The 6,143-nt window shown below is 40.2% G+C and overlaps 1 protein-coding gene across 3 annotated transcripts in view; it reads left to right on the top strand.

The window, feature by feature from the left end:
- The window catches only part of LOC107040318 (ly6/PLAUR domain-containing protein 6B), a 53,638-nt gene that overhangs the window by 14,111 nt on the left and 33,384 nt on the right, over positions 1-6,143 (top strand). The window contains exons 1-2 of one of the 3 annotated variants that reach the window (XM_015260355.1): positions 39-390; positions 500-624. The gene's annotated coding sequence lies outside the window, so the exon portion shown is untranslated. Of the gene's footprint in view, positions 1-38; positions 391-499; positions 625-6,143 lie in introns of those variants that run through there. The other 2 variants (XM_015260354.1, XM_015260356.1) reach the window with 2 other exon arrangements.

Below are 6,143 nucleotides of genomic sequence, written 5' to 3' on the forward strand. Positions count from 1 at the left end.
TCCCACCCCTCATGGTAAAAGTGTATCAGAAGTGACGGCGTAGGCTGCTGGAGCTGCACTGTTCTGTAGTGGCACTCGCGTGCTTTTCCAAACGCTACGCCGATAGAAAACCACCTCAATCCTCTCCTCCAAAATCCCCTCCCCCCTTCCACCCCTACAAACTACCCACGCTCTCCCACTCTTTTCATTCTAGTCAAGGCAAATGGCACTGCCACGACGGGACCAGTGGTACTTTTGCAGTGTGTGCACACAAGTGTAATCCGAAGCGTGAGTGAGTGCAGGTGGTTTTAATATTTCTTTTTTTTTATCCGTATGTTTTGGAGAGGAAAAGCGTCTCTCAGGTGGGTGAGAAATTATTCCGGGTGATGTGGTGGTTCGGAGTCATTCAAGGTGCCTCGTGATATAGAATTTTTTTATTTTTATCCTGCCAATGTTGATGGATTTAAGATGATCGATGGATTTGGGATGATCGATGTGATGGCCTTTTTTTGTATTTTAGGGGGGAGTGAGTTTTATTTGGACGGAGAGTTCAAGGACTCTGGGACACAACCACTGGACCATGAGAAGATAGTGAGCGCTTCGAGGACAAATGTACACGTCGGTACAGCGTTTGGGATATTCCAAGTGAGTACAATTTTTTTTCAGCTTGAACCAACGGTTCTCCCACGAATTACATTATCTCTAATTGTCGTCGGATACGTTTCACATTTTGTATTTCTGATTGAGTCGAAATAGGATCAAGAGGTGTTCTATGGATTGAGAGAACAGGATAATTGAATTACTTCTTCAAGAAATTTAGATACGTTTCATTTTAGATTTTTGATTGAGTGAAAATAGCACCAAAATTTTTATATTCAAAATTTTTCTGGTTGAGGTAGAACAGAGCTGAGAATTCAGTTATCTAGGTTTAGAAATTTCATGATTGATTGATCGTGTGTGCGTTGTATTCAACCATGTGGACTGGTTACTGTTGACGGGTCAAATGAGATTTTCATGTTAGCTGGAAGCCTTTTAATGTTAATATGAGAGGCATTCGGTGAATACATCGATTTTCGTGATTTAATTTGTCACTGGGGTGTGACTAATTTTCAATATTTTTTAATGAACATGATTGTCCACTCTTAATCACCACTGGGAATATTTCAACGATCTCACTCTGCAACGCGTGAGCACAAATATTGAACGAAAAGCATTTTTTTTCTTCTTTTCAACTTTACGCGAGGAATGGGCCGTCAAATAAATGTCAAGGTGACGTGAGTATCGCGGTCTTCAGGGCATCGGCGTTTAGGCATGAAAAACCAACTTAACCACTTTCCAGATACAACTGTCCTCACTCTGGTGAATAGTGTTCTGTTGATGTTCATTCCTACCCCACCTACTTCGGAATAAGCTGTCTCGTTTGGATAGATCCTGTGTAACCACACTCTGCGGTTAATCCTGACAGTGTTTTCGTTACCCCCTGCATTTCTAATTAACGATTAAAGTTGTTCGATCGGAATAATTAGGATAAACCTTCGGAATCGGTTTTCGGATCATTGATTTGAGGCTAATATTTCATTAGAAATGACATTTCATCGAGGTTATGAAAGAAAAGGGTGGATTTCTCCATTTGCACTTCCAACTTCTAACCTAAACATGAATAATATCTATAATTTTCATTTCCTTCATGACAAATTGATTCTATTTATTGTTTCGGATTGTCTCATACATTTGTAATGCTCGAAATTTTCAAAGCTTCCACTGGTACAAAAACTTTTTAGAGTCCATCCGATTTCTCTTCACCATCAACTTATCGCGTTACCATTTACCCCATCCCGAATGTGCAGTAGCCGGGGGTATATGCGGAAGCCCTTGGGAAACAAACCGAAGCGCCACTGGGCCGAGTTTAAAATAGAGTTAACCCACCTCCGCTTCACTGGACAAAGATTTCCACAACTTCCGCGTTAACTCGATTTGTGATGCTTCGTCGTATGATGATCCGATTTTCGTTGGATGTCTGAATTCATCAATCCTTTAGTTGCATTAAAATTCCAAATAAAAGCCTTGTTCCTACGAACAAAAAAAATTGCAAAAGATGCCTTCTGATTGTTCCAATTGTCTTGTCCGCTTCTTCCGATTTTCGCTTATTCCACAGACAGAAGTTGATCAATTTCCTTCAATTCGGGCTCATTTCAAGGGTGATCATGTCAATAACAAAGGCTTAAAATGTTCAGCGAAACGGATCAAAAGTTTTCGAACTACAAGTATCTGCAGTAAAATCGATATCTATCTCGGAATCTCATATCTCTGCTTTAACTCAAGCCATACTGCCGTAAGTCCTCGATTGAATTGCCGATAGGATCTTCAACTATCAGTTATAATCGAAAACCAGTGCATTAGAATTCCAAATAAAAATCCACTTCCTACAAAAAAAAATCATAATTCCCCCAAAGGGAAGAAAAAATGTTTCATTCCGTCCCTTATTTCACTAGTTAAATAAGAATGAAAAACTTGAAGTATTAAATCTGAAATCTCCTTAAATATTCCATGAATCTGCTACGCCTCTCCGACATTTTCCCATTTATCTTCGTACCCTTGAAGAAGATAGAACAAAGAAAATAAGTAAGCGATGATAGAAGAAACGGTGGCCCATGCATTTGTAGATGAAAAGTACCGTCAATTCCTTCTGAATAATGCCCCATGAAATCTCCAGCGGAAGTGACTCAGTAGACGTTTGAAATAAAAATTGAGCCACGTATCTCGCCTCTCCTCTCAGACTTCATGAAAGAGTCAGGTGACTTTCCGTGTGGGATTTTATACAGTACGTGTAAGAGAGGGATACAACAGTTGCAGGTGAGAAGGCAAGGATTTAATGCCCAAGTTGATCTTGCCTCTTCTTACATTCCCATTTTATACGCAAATCCCGCGGGAGACCGCTCACTCCTCCTCTTGTGTTAGAATCTTCCTCCTAATTTGAATGTTTCATGGAGAATTGTCTTTTATTTTCATCGAATGGAAGAAGAAATCCTGGGTGATAAGAAACAAGAACAGTTACTAATGATTCTTCTTTTTTTCGGCTACTCACTCCTCCGGAAGAAACTTTTACTCAGTTGACTTTACATCCTTTGTTCATGTCCGATTCCGGCAGCCATTAGTGACCCCTTCCGTCCTCACCTTTAAGCAGGACCTCGAGGCAAACTCTCCCGGGATTCACTTGCCCAGAAAAAGGGGAAGTTTCTTTGTTCATTTTTTTTGGTGGTTCGATACTACAGTGGTGTATTTACTTCGGTGTATCGTCTGGAATCACGTACAAAATGTATTATCGATATGAGATAAGAAGAGGGGTTGGATGGTCTGGGAGAGTTAAGGGGTCGAGTTGGTGGTTTATCGAGAGTGTGAGGGTTTGGAAGTGAAAATCAAAAGGTAGTAAGAAGTTATCATTGAAGATAAGTTTGATGTGTGTCTGGAGGGTGTGAGGGGGAGGAGTTGTGTCGCGATAGGTGAGAGATGGGGTTGATAGGGAGTCGATGAATTTGGAGTGATTTATGATCTGTCGTCAATAATGTACAGAGATGTGAATCGTTGATGGATGATCAACTCGATGGAGCGATTTGGAGGGGGTGGGTTCTAGTCCACTTGGGGTTGTTTTAGAGGGAGTTGCATGAGGGATGAGTATCTCGGATACTGAGACCTATCAATTTAGAATTATTCCGGGGAAGATGGTTTGTTTCTGAGGAAATTTTCAATTTTGGCTTATTCTACACTCAGAAGTTGATCAATTTCCGTCAATTTAGACGCATTTCAGGGGTAACTATGTCAACAACAAAGCCTTGAAATGTTCGGTGAAACGAAACAAAAGTTTTCGGACAACATTAATCTGAAGTAAAATCGATATCCATCTCGGAGTCTCATATCTCTCCGTTATTTCCAAATTTTTTTCAGCTTTAACTCAAACCATACGGTCGTGAGTCCTTAATTGAATTGCAGATAGGATCTTCAACCATCAGTTACAACGAAAAGCCACTTGACTGCGCAAAAGGTCGTATCTTTCCGTTTGAAGTGAAGATACGATCTTTCGGTTTAGCCAACTCAACGCTCGTATATTGCTAATGCCAAAGCATTATATCTGCACTTGAGAGTACCCTCTTTTTTAATTTCCTCCTTCACTTGATAACAGGAATAACCAATGCCAAAAATCGCATTTCAGTCGAAGAACTCTCTCCATAAATTTTTCACGTTTCCAAACGTAAAGAGGAGAAAAAAAAGCACGGAAGCGGGTGGAATTCGGTCATAAAAATATAGTCTTGATATATGTCTTCGAATGCGGTTTTTTGCCACTCGGTGACTGTATTTATTATGATATCAGAGACGTGGCAACTGGAGGATACAAAATGGAGGAGGCAGACTGAGTGACGATGTTATTCGCACTCTTGTTTACATATACATTGGACTGGAATGCTCCACATTATTCGAGACATCCTGCCACTGTCGGATAAAGATGTTCATGTGCTCTACGGGTGACTGAACTTTTGAGTTGAAATTGATGGGAGTTGATAGTAATGTGACCAACACAAATATGACAATCTGATGTAACATGACAAATCTATTTTGTCCAAAATATTCTCAAGGACCAGATGAGTCCTAGTCTAACCCTTTGTACCCTCTCCTAACCAGCCACCGACACATAACTTCTTGTTTTCGAGAACTTGGCGTGTACCAAGTCAATTTGTAGTCCTCCCCTGTCTCTCAATGTTATACTGTGTTTCGATTGTAGCCCTCGGTTGATCGCCCTCCCACAGTCCTTCAACCTCCACCTACCCTTTTACCGTGTAACCAACTCATTCTAGTAAACCATCCAGCCGCATAATCCCATTCTCCCCTTTTACCTTCTCTTCTCCCAAGTATTCCGCTATTTCTCATGTGTACGCCATTAGTTTTCATACCTTTGAACGATTTTCATCGTTGTTTAACCCCTCGACTCAGTCATCAATGCGTTGTCCACGGTGACATTTCGATTTCCAATTCACGTAACTATCGTTGCGTATCTGTGGTCAGTGTCCTTTTCTCTTCTCCGTCGTTGTTTTTAACCTTTTTTATAGCAATTTCGATTCGACGCCATTACACACAACCATCTGTGGCCGTCAATTTTTATTCCATCACCCATCAGACTAAACGGATCAATCGCCATCCAATTTACATTGTGTCACTGAAGTGTTTTAGAAATTGGGGGTGTTTGTGCAATTTGCATGAACATGGGTTGTGGTTGGAAGTAGTGGAGTGGGGAGGGGATGACAAAAGTGAAACATGGCATTCTTTGTTTGATCATCAGTGGTTTGAGAGAGATTGTCTATCATCAATAGCTGCAATTTTTTTTCAATGAATTTATTGGAATTCATTTACACTATTTTGTTTTATTTTCCCTCCATTTTCATCTTCATAATTAAATTAATTTTATTTTATCCAGTATTATTATTATTTTTTATTCATATTTCTTTCCTGCTACCATTACGGTTTTATAGGCTCCCCATTCGTCTGCCTTGCCTCTCCCACGTCTCTCTTCTGATTTTTTCTGCGTGATCATGGGCCGTCTTACTCTTAATTGTACCTCATTCGCGCTAGGACTGCAAGGGAAACCATGGAAAACCCCAGTCGTACAGCCGACCGATAATGTAGGGATTCCACTGTATCCATTGGTCACACTGAGTGAATGGGCACAGTGGTTCTCTACATTCGTACCTAGCGACTGTAGTCCCACGCGAATAGGTGTTCCTACACTCTAAAAAAAAGTTACTACTCACCAGTACTGAATTCTACTTGGGAGAAGTTTTCTTGTGAAAAGTTGGGAAACTACTTGTCCCAAGTACTTTTCATGTCCTTGGGTGAAGTACAATATTTGCTAAGCAAGTAGGAAAAGTACTAGGAGGAAGTACTTTTATTACTTCCTGTCAGCATTTTTCTTACTTCTCACAAGTACTTTTAATGCTTGGAGCAAGTAATTTTTCTACTTCTCGCGAGTACTTTTATGACTTGATTCCAGTACTTTTGGTTGGTTATTTTGTTGGGGAATTTCATATCATTAATTATCATTCTCATTATCGTTCTCATTATCATTATCATTATCATTCTCAGATGACAATGACCAAATTTCATCGAGGGGAGGTTAC

Source organism: Diachasma alloeum, unplaced genomic scaffold (assembly GCF_001412515.2).
Source record: "Diachasma alloeum isolate Michigan unplaced genomic scaffold, Dall2.0 Dall_scaffold_00327, whole genome shotgun sequence".
NCBI lineage: Eukaryota > Metazoa > Arthropoda > Insecta > Hymenoptera > Braconidae > Diachasma > Diachasma alloeum.